Genomic DNA, 14,391 nt, shown 5'->3' on the forward strand with positions numbered 1-14,391 from the left:
GGATTCTTTGATAACTGGTAACAACAGTAACATATTATTGCACGTAACAGTGTTACTTATAACGCTCATCTCATGTTACTTGAAAGGTGACGTACACGCACGTGGCCATTAGGTTAATATGAACCTAAAGTTCTCACCCACACTGAACATGCAACAAGACAAGAGTTGTAATGTAACAGAAGAATATAGAAGAAATGCCTCATTCTTGGGTTTGCACGTATAATAGCTCGAACGATTCAATTTCCGACACCGTTGTTGTTTGTTTTCTTCGCCCGCACAGGAAAAAATATCTATAGCCTACTTAGGTATGAGATGCCTACTTAGGTAAAAATAGTGCATACTTATTACTATCCTCTCTTAGGTATTACATCAGTAGAGTTGCTTTTTTTCCTTGATCAAGAAATATTACACAAGCGCAGGTCTGAGAAGTATATTTCAGTAAAATATTAGGTGGGTTTTATAACAGTAATTAAATCTGTAGGAAAAGTTACTTTATATTTCATATCTGTATTACACATAGTGAAGGGGTCGTGATTCGCGTATCTGCTACTTTTTTATGTGATTTTTTACACAGTTTTCGCTGACTCTTACTGAGCGGAAAAAGGAGGTAAGAAATCGTGATGGCATAGGAGAAGGAATAGTTACATTCGCTGTCAGTAGGTGTCAGCAGTTAGTGGACCGAGTAACACTCAGGGATTTCCAGCTTCACTAAGAACTCAACTTACGCTTAAATTCGATCAAACTAATAGAAAAAGTTGTTCATCATATAAATAATTTATTTTTTTATAATTAATATACGAAACTACGTATTCGTTTAGTTATAATATGTAATTACATTGATTTAAAAGAAATTTTATTATAATTTATTTAATAGGTGTCATTATATACTTAATTTAGATTTAATATTAGACAAAAAGTGTCTCTTTTGGTTCTATTATATAATAAAACAGATAAAACAATTATCTTATCACATTTAATTTGATATTTATCATGAAATCACGACTGCGATTTTATTGCTGTTAGTCCCTGAACGAAAGTAGCAGGTAAGAAAGGAATCGCGAAAACTTATAGGTTAGTAGTGATCGCGACCACGATTGCGACCTTTTCGCTATTACTAACTTAACGACTGAACCTATATACAATTTCTATAAAAAGGTAAGAAATTACAGTACTTGATGTACGAGTATTTTATCTGTTCTCGTAGAGTCAATAGGACATTTTAATAAAAGAAGATGTATTCATTTATATTAACAGTTGTTGTTAATTCAACTCTATAACTAATCTAGATAGTAAAAATTAATGCGTGTAAAAGAAATGAATTGATACGGTTTTATGCACATTAAATGTGTTTATAGGCTTTCTAAGAATGAACTTCTTCGTTAATAGTATACTTTGAAAATAGCATTATAGCTACGAAACGTATTGCTCAGAATAGTTTAATTAATAGTGTGAATTATGACTTATAAAATGAAATCGTATTTGTAAATTTATTCAAATTAAAATAAAAAGTTTAATACACAAAAATAGTAAGCATACGCAGACATGCCTACACACACACACACACACACACACACACACACACACACACACACACACACACACACACACACACACACACACACACACACACACACACACACACACACACACACACATATATATATATATATGTTGTCTATCATTGACTTTTCACGTTTTATAGCCATAAATAAATAATATATGCAGAAGCAAGAATTTTTATTCATTTTACATTTCAATGTTTGATAATACATTTAACAAGTCAATTTGTAAAATCGAGAATTATATATGAGTTATCAAAAAGTATCAGTAACACTTGTACCTCCTACTGAAAAGTAACTCTTAAGATTATTATGTCCTGAATATTAACGTATAGGTATGTCCAAGACGAGCTGCAACTCAGCATGCAAAACATAACTGGTGCAGCTTCCAAATAATAGATGAGAGAAATATATCTCTCACCAAACTAACTCAAACACCATTACTATCACTCTCACATTCATATAATCGAATTCGAGTAATTGATAGGAGTACTGATACTTAAAGAAAGTACAGTTAAATCTGCAGGCGGGAGGGTAATAAAACAATGTAAGTACTTTTCATGCGTTTGTGTTTATATTGAACAATATACAACATGTTCTTATAAATTTTTGAAATTAAATTTAGACACATATAATTATATTTATTACAGTCCTTTATCTTTAATTTTAATAAAAATAATCAATAAATTCATGAAAATAAAACAACAACAACCCTGCTCCTAGCGGATTGTGTCAAAACTAACTTCACCTGCAACCTGGTGGCCAAGAACTGAACTATTAATACAGATCACCTATTATCTACAAGAGAAACTGTTACAAATTAATTAACACTAATTAATTGAGATTGATACCAAGATCCCAATACATGCATTTCTTATGAATAGAATTCCAGTTTACTGGCTGACCCTTTAACCAAACATCAGTCGAATTATTATTAATATTAGTATGTTTAACTATATAAGGCTTATTAATAATATATATTACTTCATTTTTTTTGTAGATTTTCATAACTATGGACCTTTATCCTGGACATATTCTAGAACGATTAAGAGGAACCTGATTGACCAAATTTTCCTTATTATAGTCATGAATACATTTACCTAGAACCTGAAGCTCTTAACTAAACTCACTGAAATAATGTAAAACTAAAATGTATCTACTTACGTTTAAAATACGTTTCAATACTGTTAATTTAAATTTACAATCTAGTAAAGTAAATGCAAATTATAGAGGGGTACAATTACACATGTAGGTTGAATTGAATGATTCACATTTAATTCAAGATTAAAAACTTATTAGTCTACTAAAGTTCCAATTTTAATCGTCACTCACTATAATTTTTAACTAGAATAGAAGTTCTGACTCATGTACAGGTTGTGTCTGGAGTGGAGATTGTGACGGGAATAGAGATTGGGCCTGGAGTGGAGGTTGTGACTTGAGTATCATCTGAGACAAAGTAGTTGTATTCAAGACTGTCTGTTCCAGTTTTTGAAAGCAAGCAATTTCTTCCTTAATTTTTAAGAGAGTACCTCTTATATCATCTACTGTGTGGCTATTTTTTTCACTTCTGGTATCCGCGCATTCAATTCCATAATCTGCGTTTCAAATATGTTCACAGTTTCTCTCGCGCGTTCTTCATCTCCTAGGTTTCTCGCAAGTAACTTTAACAAATTATGTATTTTAAGTTCGTAATATACAGTCAATTGATCCACTTTCAATTTTTGCCTTTTATGTACAGACTGTAAGAAGGTCAATGTTGACTTAGAATGATTCAATTTGTTTTGAAGCAAAAAGACCATTTGTAGGTCGTCGTCCGACACGTCTTCATCGTCCGACGCGTTTTCACCTTCGTTTGGCTGCTCAACCAGCAAGAGTGGGGGCACTTGGAACCGTAAGCATTTCTCAGAATAACCGTTTCCTATTCTCCAGTAGTACACTTCTAGATATTGATTGATAAACATGATGCCTATATTTCTTACTTCTATCCAGGGTTGAAGTTCTTTAATTTGCTGTACCAAGAAGCTCTTTCTTTTCTATGAGCTTCGTCAGAACTATGTACAGTTTTTTGATTTTCACTATCTTCTTTAGAACTTCCTCTGGGACAACTGCATTTTGAATCACCAATTCGGTCACGTTCTTCTTAAAGTACCATTCAAGGTTTAAAATGTGTTGTTTGACATATATATTTTTCCTCATAATCTTGTCAATTACTCCATTAAGTCTATTGAGTTGCCATTCTAATTTGTCAAATTCAAGGCATTTTGCAGACGTACAGTTTACATAACCGCACAGAAAAAGCAGCACGATAGTCTGGGAAATCATCGTGGATAAATTCTAGCAGTGGAGGGTTTATGAGCTTTTTTTAAATACTGCACGGCAATCAAAATTTATGTAGCGACCATTCTTTAACCTTTCACAGTCACTACTAGTGTTCTCTATGATATTAATATAAAATACGTCTGTAAAAATATGTGTAACATAATGAAACGTAATTGAGAAATTGTACTAAAATAATAAATAAATCATGTTTGAAGCCAATATTATCGTTCGATGACGATACTAACTACCGTCATCATTAGGTACTGTATGTATGTGTGTGTGTGTGTGTGTGTGTGTGTGTGTGTGTGTGTGTGTGTGTGTGTGTGTGTGTGTGTGTGTGTATGTGTGTATATATATATATATATATATATATATATATATATATATATATATATATATATATATATTGAATTTGCATTTTACGCAACAGAAGATACAAATATAACAACTGAACTAATTATAGCAACAAATTACATTGCTGTTAGTGTTATTTCTTTTTAAGTTTAAATAATACAAATTGTAAAGCTGTTTTTCTTTTTTTGTTTTTTGAGATTTTGTTAGATATGTTTGTTTCTAAAGCAGAATAAATGTGGAAAGTATATACAGGGTGTACATAAAGTCCTGCACGGGTATAATATTTTCTGAACGATAACAGATAAATCAACAAGATTTGGTACATCAATACTACACCTAAAAATCTACTTTTTGAAGGAACTATCAGTTTTCTGTAATATCATGGGGACATCCCGCAAGGAGTCAGAAGGAAATCTTAAATAGGAGCATAGGTCAATATGCACATCATTTTAAAGGGCTTATCTAGCAGAGTTTAATGCCGCAAACCGCACTCAAAAAGATTGATTCAATACAAAATGGCGGCTGTTCAAAAGTTTTACTTGGTTACACTTTATTAGTAGCCATAACCCCAGTAAAACAAAACTGCAACTAAACGAATACTGCAGCTAACTACTACATTATGCTTGTCAGTTGTACAGAAGTGAATTATGACGTTAGTTATCCTCAAGGGTTACAAATTTGGTCCTAATATAATAACGGGGAAAACCTGATAACAGTAACAATTAGAAATCTCTATCTTTGGGTCACAGTTAGGACTTTCCTATTAGCCAGTCTGTTCATAGTAGGCTATTCTAGTTTTCTTGTTTTATAAATATAAATATATTTAAATGTAGCGACCAACCAAACAGACGGTTTAATACCATTGTTTTATAGTGCAAATATTATCAGAGGATTATCATGTTACCTTATTTGTAATCGTTTAAATAAAGCACTTTTTCTTCTTCTTCTTCATCATTAGGTACTTATCTTCACAGTTTTGTTTATAAGGTAGAAACAAATAAACGTTAACTATGTTGTTCACGTTAATTTACTTTTGCAATTATGCATTGACAATATTAAGATTACCGTAAATGAATAAGTTAAACAACGTTGGGACCATTTCGGTCATTTTCGTCTCAAAATACATTTTATATGATTGTCTGTCTGTCTATTAATAAGAGAACTGTGACATTTTGAAAATGTTTGACCAAAAACAGTGCAGACTACATTAATTTTTAGGTCTTGTTATTACACACAACACTGTCCATTTAATCTATGATGTAATTTTGAAATTAAATGTATATTTGGAAATACAGTATTCACCCAAGAACAACGTAGCTTTTACTAGAGCAAGAATACAAATATGCGAAAAATACATAGGAAACACAAGGAGAAATAAACATTGACGACACAAAACATACAGTATTAACAGTAATATTTTCAAAACATTTTACATTTCTTATGGACTCAAATATTCCCTCAATGTCCATAAAAGTTGGAACAAACTGTATACAATTATTTTTTTAAGTTTTAAACTTAAGTTTCATTTATCGTTCATGCAAAGATTTTGTCGTAAAGAAATTGAATTCTGACAAAGATAACTTGCACATTTTTGTATGTTGTTAATAATTTTATTCTTGGTAGTAACACCGTTTGGGATTTTGTTTTTGCCACGAATTATTACCAAGTGTAAACTAATGACTTTTAAACAAGGCTTTCACTATAATTGTTAGTCTTACTCCATTTACTCGATTTATTAAACGATACGTTGTTGGATTTCTACTAAGATTTGCTAAACAAATTTATTTAAGTTTAAGTATTTGTGAATTGCTTGTATTTATGAGTTATTTATTTTATATCAAATTTTTAAATCCCCATCATATTGAAATGGGTGCAGTGGCACAGACAAAAATCTTCTCTGGGGTGTCTGAAACACAGGAGAGTCGGAGATATGGAAAACAAGAGTTACTCTTGTTAGATAACGGTTGATCCATAATAATAGTTCAGTTCTTGGCCACCAGGTTGCAGGTAGAGTTAGTTGCGACACAATCCGTTAGATGCAGGGTTGTTGATGTCTTAATTTCATGAATTGATTGATTATTTTGATTAAAATTTAAAAAAAGAAATATGATAAATACAATTATATTTGTGTGTATTGGGTGTAAGTTACTTATAAGGATATGTTGTGTATTGTACAACATAAATAGAAACACAAGAAAAGTATTGAGCTTATTTCATTACCCTCCCACTTGCAAATTTAATCGTTGTTTCTTTAAGTATCAGTACTCCCTTCTATCACTTGAATTAAATCTTTAAATAATGCATCATCAACACTTCTCTTCCGTTTGAGATGAGAGATAATCTTCTCTCATCTATTATTTGGAGGCTGCAGTCGGTTATGTCTTGCATGCTGAGTTGCAGCTCGTCTTGGACACATATACTATTATACACATATATAATACATTACATATACATTTGTCACACTCATGATGAGCTTACCAGCTAGGTACATTCCAGTAGCAGGTACAAGTGCGACTGATTCTTTTTAATATCTGGAATTTTATCCGCGATTTGACTTGTATCTATTATGAAGCATTCAAATGTAAAATGAGTAGAGATTCTTGCTTCTGCATATATTATTTGTATGTGTAAGTTGTATAAAGTTTGAAAAGTGATTTATAAAAAATACGAACTTGTAAAATAATTGAAATAAATAGTAGTAGTAGAGAGAAAAATTGCATGTCTGTATGCTATGTTTCAAGAGGAAAACTTAGATAATTGTCGTCTGGATAGAAGAAATAAAGGGTCTATTATTGTGGACATTTAAAAACCTCAAAGCAGTAAAGTCTCATCAATGTAGCTGAAAAGGTGTGGAAACAACGATCGTATAGTTTTAGAAAATCATTGATTCTTTAGTGTGGTGATTTTACAGAATTATATTAATCGGTGAAACTTATTCTTACAAAGACTAACTGTATAGGGTAAAAATAATTACTTTAACTCTGACAAAAAATTAATTTTACATTTCCAACACATAACTACTTAGTCCTTATAAAGATATTACCTTTCAATCAATAATCATGTTAATGTCATGGAGCCGTCAAGCTCTCGGTTGATAAGGTCTGAAGTTTAGTTACTCCCATGGAAAAAATGTACGCCAGTAAACTGGTAATAATACTTAATGTACTCTAGCACTATATATACAAAATAGGAACCAACATACAATTTTCAACTTAATGAATACTGTTATTTATTATAGTTTATAGCACAATGATCAATGCGAGTGAGTCAGGGTTGTAGTTTTTGGAATGTGGTCTAGTTGAAGTAATGATAAATATACGATTACAACCCTTATATGATATGGTATTATAACGTTTTTTAGCACTCCTAATATTACTAGAAACAATATGAGCCATGTGAATGTTGAGTCTTGATCCATTTTCATCTTCCACTTACTTCAGTGTCTTCAGACCTGACATTATAACAACCTTCACAACAAAGCTGTGGAATCTACATAATTTATTTATCGAATTAAATTATATGTTAATACAGTGGTGTCTATAAGTATAACCCAATTTAGTAGACTAGTTTGTCTCAGAGTATTGTGAGTAAACACTTAAATTCCCGTGATTTCCCAGGCACAGGACGTTTCTCTGGGTACACAACCCATTAAGTTCAGTGCAAGTTTATTTTAAAATCTTGTTTATCAACCTACGATGTTACGGTGTAAATGTTTTGTAACTATTTCCATGACTGAAAGAATTAAATGTTTTGTTTTTTTTTCAAAAAAATTTAATTCAATAAACAGATATTGCATTTTCTGCCTTGTTTTTCGTATGTGTTGATTTCATTATGCGTTGGTAATATAATTTTTTCTTTTTTATTGTTAGCCTAATTTACATTATTTTCATTGTAATTAAATTCTTTAAAAGTTTTGGTTAAAAATTTTTCCAATTGTTTATTGTCTATTTAAGCTAGTGTACTTTAAATCTAACTAAGCAAAGCACGTTTTTCGAGACTGAATTTTGCATATCTTGCGTGATATCTCAGAAAGGTGGCCTTACAGGCCTAAAACGTATTTTATAAATTTTTTCAGTTTTTTTGACATAAAATACAATACATTTAACAATGTCTGTACGCCATAAAACATCAGTTTCGTTTTATTTCCGTCCTTTCTTAGAAAATCGGGCGAAATCTTTCATTAGCCCTATCTCACTAACAAAGAGTTTCCGGACATATGTTGAACTGTTGTGTTGAGTGGAAACCACCTGAGAAGTTTGCCGGGTTACTCGTGGGACACCCTGTATACTTATTCATGCCAAAAAGTTTATTTTAAGTGTATTTTTAAAATTAAGTTTTTTATATATCGTCCACTAAGACGTTTTCACTTTCAGTGTCATCACCACGCAAATAAAGCCAAACTATTTGTGAGTCGGATATTTCTATAGCACAATAAACACTATAAACAACTCACCAAGCTGCAATTCGCATGACACAGCACCAAGGGTGTGCTGACATCTAGTGTAAAACCTCAGACGTATCTTCGCGACGCGCTATTGTCATAAAAATACCTATTGCGCAATATTCCGGCAGGATACAAAAACAATACAACGATGCTTAGTATTACGTCAACAGCACAACTTTACGCAATCGCTATGAACGTAATATTACGTCATAAACTGTGAAGGGATTAATACTTCACTACGTTAAATACGACACTAAATAAATAAAAGGAAATTTAATGTAACTATTATATTTATTATTTACAGTACTTAAAATTTCTTTTATGGCACTGCCACGCAAAATTGATGATTCAAAAGTGATATTAGTGCTATTTTTTGTCTCAGTTTTGATTTTTTTTGTACTTATTACATAAAATTTTTTAGACTCCACAACATTTCTAACACTTTCTACATAGACACTAACACTAACTTTTTGTGTTTGAGGTTTAGTAAATCCCATTGCCTTTAAGGTAATTTAGTAATCAGCAGATGAATACCTTGAACATGTATTGTGCTTTCAGTAATATAACACACGAAGAATATTTAGCTGCTATTCATCCTGCGCTGTCAAAAGCGACTGTTCCAGTAGTAGTAAATCAGTTACGTGCCTCCACTCCGATTGGCAGTAGGAGTTCGTTTAGCTTTATAAGCGATTTATTAGTAAAATAATTAAATTAAAAACTTATTATTCTACTATTAGAGAAGTTACTATGATGTCTAACTCTCTCACTTCTCAGACACTAGGTACCTGTTTAGTTGTTCTTTAAATTTATGTACAGATGTATAGTTGGGCATTACTTACTTGCTCGGCACTCAAAACTAGTAATTTACCTACATGAATCTGATAATCCTCTTGCTGTCAGTTGTCTGGCTGCAGCCACGGCTAAACCTGCTTCGCTGTTTGTACATATTACCTCTGAGTGTAGGCCGTTATCCATTAAATCCAATTCTTACTCAGAATTAGACACAACATTTTTCTCCACAGGAATATCTAATCTATGAAGGGAGGGAGTAATTGAATCTATTATAACACCATGGCGAGCACAAGCTCTCGTCATATCGTCCAATAATCATAAATGTCAAATGGTCTCTACTCGAACACAAACTTACATTTTAAAATATCATTATCATGAATTATGAATATACAAAGTAACCAGTTCTAATTTATTATTTCATATAATTTGGAATACCGTATTGTGTGAAACTACCAAATACAACAATAAATAGGTTATAAGTAAAATGCACGGATAACCTGTATTACTTAATTTAAATCATTTTTCTATTAGATTAACTAACGTTGTTATTCATTAAATTTACATAAAAAGTATGATATAGTGATATTTATATGCAAAGTACAAAGTGGTGCAATTAAAAGATGTAGGTTGAATGGAATAATTCAGATTTAAATCAACTTTTATAAATCTAATTTTTTTACAAAACTTCTGAATATAATTATCACTTACATTAAGTTGTGACTGGAATAGAAGTTGTCTCTAGAGCATCAATCCATTACAAAGGATTGCGAATTCATGGTCATTTATTTAAGACCATCAGTTCCAGTTTTTCAAAGCAAGCAATTTCTTTCTTAATATTTAAAAGAACAATTCCTAGATCGACCACGTCATGTTTAATTTTGTCTTGTTCCTTTATTAAATCATTCTTTTCCACTGTTAACTCCGATATCCTAGCAAAAAATTCCTTTAATTCCATTTTAAATTTCTTCACAGTTTCTTTCGCGTGTTCTTCATCTTGTGTGTTTCTCTCAAGTAACTCTGATAAATTATCAATTTTAAGTCTGTAATATGCAGTCAATTGATCCAGTTTCATTTGTAGTTCTTTCTGCACAGACTTTAAGTAGTTCAACGTTGTCCTAGTTTGATTCAATTCGTTCTGAAGCATAAGGACCATGTCTTTGTCTATGTCGGACCGCCCAAGCAGCAATAGTACGGGCTCTTGGAACTCAAAGCACTTCTCAGCAGAACCGTTTTCTATTCTCTCATTATACAATTTTATGTCTTGATTGATAAACATGATTCCCAGTTGTCTCACTTCTATCCAGTGTTGGAGTTCTGCAATTTCTCTCTCTAGAAGCATTTTCTTTTCTTCGGTATTCGTCAGATTTATGTACAGTTCTTTGATTTTCACTGTCTTCTTTAGAACTTCCTCCGAGACATTTGCATTTTGAGCCTCTAATTCTGCCACGTTCCTCTTGAAGTCCAGTTCAGTATCTGAAATTACATGTTCAAGGCATGTATTTCTCCGTTTAACCTCATAAATTGCTGCCTTAGTTTCATTAAGTTCCCTTTCTAATTCTTCAATAACTGGGCTTTTAGCAGACGCACAGTATGCATAAAAACCGCACAGTAAAAACAGAACGACAGTCTGAGGTAACATCATAGACCCTCTACTAGTATCTATCTGCTCTATAAGGGCAAATACCAGTGTGAGCTCTTTAATTAATGAACGATATTTAGGTACCGTAGCGATCATTTTACGACCTATTCGAGCCACTAATGGCGTTAATTGGAATTTCTGAAGTCATAAAAAGTGAAATCTATCGCAGTAATGATTTTTGAAGCATAATGATTGTTTGATGGTGATACTAATTACCATCGGTGATCAATAGGTGCTTCGCTTCACGTTTATAAAGTGGAAATAAGTAAACGCTAACGATGTGGTTCATGTTAATTTTTGTTTATTATTTTCTATTCCCACTGTTAAGTTTACCGCACACGAATACTTTCAACTACGATGAAAGCATTACAATAATGAATTTGAGATTTAATTAAAAAGGTAGACGTACGCCACACCACTACGTACATCATTACAAATATATAGCTCATATCATTCTCTACATGTGCTACGGATAGATAAATACACAACCACACATAAAAGAGGTTGACGTGAAAATAAGGCATCATAAACACATTCTTGCAGAAATTAAGTTTTATGCTAAATTTAAAGCCTCCATATGAAAATCGTTCTCAAAGTGTCTTGCCACCTGATACATTCAAATATTAGATCAATAAATTGGGTTTCATATCAGTGTGTCAATCATTTACATTTAAACCAAGTTACATTAAAATGACATACGTGTTGGTATAGATATGCCATATGTCCCATGTTAGTATCTCTTATGGGTATGTTGAGTTTCTTAACAAATATATTTACTATGGTATTTTCTGGTTGCCATTATGGTTACCCATAAGTACCAATGTAGAAATATTTGCTAACGCTCACCCAAATCCCATGGAGTGATATGTATCATCTTTGAACTCTATGTTCCTTATATATAAACGAGAATGTATTCAAAATTTAAGTCTTTGAATCCGTTTGTTTTCGAAATATTGTGCGGACTGACAGAAAAACAATTCCAATCTCATAAGTTATAGGCTTTGCTAAAGCTCAGCAAATAACTAAAAACTCGCAGCAGCATTGGTGTTTTTATTGTTATAAAATTAACTTAAATGTAAAATATGTTACTATATAATTCTATTTAATTATACATTCATTAGGTTAGAATCACAATATTACTTCATGGTAAACAATGTTTTTGTGTAAATATTGCTATTAACAATGTTTTTTTTGTGCTATCATTGTTTATTTAACCTTGTCTTTTCTATTCGCAAATTTGTGTTCTTGCTCTAGGGAAAGTCACGTTGTTCTTAGCTGAATACTGGACTTCCAAATGTTCATTTTGTTTCAAACTATATGCACACTGAAGGGATTATGGAAACTATAAGAGATACAACAAAGATTAAATGGACAAAGTTGTGCGTAATGACAAAACCAGAAAATTGATGTGGTCAAATTGGTTATTGGTTGCGTGTTTCACTCGCTGCGCTCAAAAAACTGTACAAAGTCAGTCTACAATGACTGTTACTGACATTGTTGTAATTGAAGAGCCAAGCTGCAAGTTAGTTGAAAATTGCATTATAATTTTTAATTTTATATGATACTATTGTGCTTGAAGCACAAAAGAAGAGGAATTGTTACATATTAATTTGAAAATGGTTAATTTTGTAATTGCAGCTACAAGAGTAATAAAGTAATCCATTAATTTTTAATTATAATTATTTTCAAAAAATTTCAAAAAATTTAAAAAAATAAATTGTTCATTTTAATACCATTTTAATACCAAAAAGTAATACCATGTGAATTGATAATTTTACTACTGAACGTGACATATGATTTTTACTATACTGGTAGAATATAAAAAATAACAAGCTATTTACCTAATTCATACAATACTAGGCCTACATATTAATAAAATAAAAATGCTAGATTACTAATATAATAAGTTATTACACTCTGTTTCGTTTACCAAGATAATTAAACCCGTATAAGTATTTAAATATCAGTAAAAATGTCTAATAACTCATTTTCATGCATATTTGTTTACCGCTGTTGTATTGGGTATCAACTCTAATACTAGTTCAGCTCTTCCCTGCCAAGTTCGTGGCCGAAATAGGTCAAACTGTATGTCGTAGAATGCGCTTTATTGTTCTATTCATTTTCTAAAATGATTAATTATCGGTACTTAAAATGAAGTCTCTCTACTCATATATGTGTAGATATATATATATATATATATATATATATATATATATATATATCTGTGTGTGTGTGTGTGTGTGTGTGTGTGTGTGTGTGTGTGGTGTGTGTGTGTGTGTGTGTGTGTGTGTGTGTGTGTGTGTGTGTGTGTGTGTGTGTGTGTGTGTGTGTGTGTGTGTGTGTAAATATATGTATAACCTACTTAGGTCTGAGATGCCTACTTAGGTAGAAATAGTGTATACGTATTACTATCTTCTCTTTGGATTACATCAGTAGAGTTGCCTTGTTTCCTTGATCAAGAAATAATACACAAGCGCAGGTCTGAGAAGCATATTTCAGTAAAATATTAGGTGGGTTTTATAACAGTAATTAAATCTGTAGGAAAAGTTACTTTTTATTTCATATCTGCATTACACATAGTGAAGGGGTCGTGATTCGCGTATCTGTTACTTTGTTATGTGATTTTTTACACAGTTTTCGCTGACTTACTGAGCGGATAAAGGAGGTAAGAAATCGCGATGGCATAGGAGAAGGAATAGTTACACTCGCTGTCAGTAGGTGTCAGCAGCTACTGGACCGAGTAACATTCAGGAATTTTCCAGCTTAACTATACATCCTATTTATCATAATTCATTTAATAGGTGACATTATACAATTAATTTAAATTTAATATTAAACAAAAAATATCTCTTTTGGTTACATCATATAATGAAACAGACAAAACTATCTTATCATATTTAATTTGATGTTTATCATGATATAATTATTATGTTATCACGACTGCGATTTCATCGCTGTTAATCCCTAAACTAAAGTATAAGGTAAGAAAAAGCCACGAAAGCTGATAGGCTACCAGTGATCGCGACCACGACTGCGACCTCTTCGCTATTACTAAGTTAACGACTGAATCTAATACAATTTCTATAATAAGGTACGAAATTACAGAACTTGATGTACGAGTATTTTATCTGTTCTCTGACTCAATAGGACATTGTAATAAAATAAGATGTATTCATTTATATTAACAGTTGTGGTTAATTCAACTCTATAACTGATCTTGATTGCAAAATTAATGCGTGTAAATGAAATGCATTTATACGGTTTTATGCACATTAAATGTGTTT

Source organism: Homalodisca vitripennis, chromosome 4, assembly GCF_021130785.1.
Source record: "Homalodisca vitripennis isolate AUS2020 chromosome 4, UT_GWSS_2.1, whole genome shotgun sequence".
Lineage (NCBI taxonomy): Eukaryota > Metazoa > Arthropoda > Insecta > Hemiptera > Cicadellidae > Homalodisca > Homalodisca vitripennis.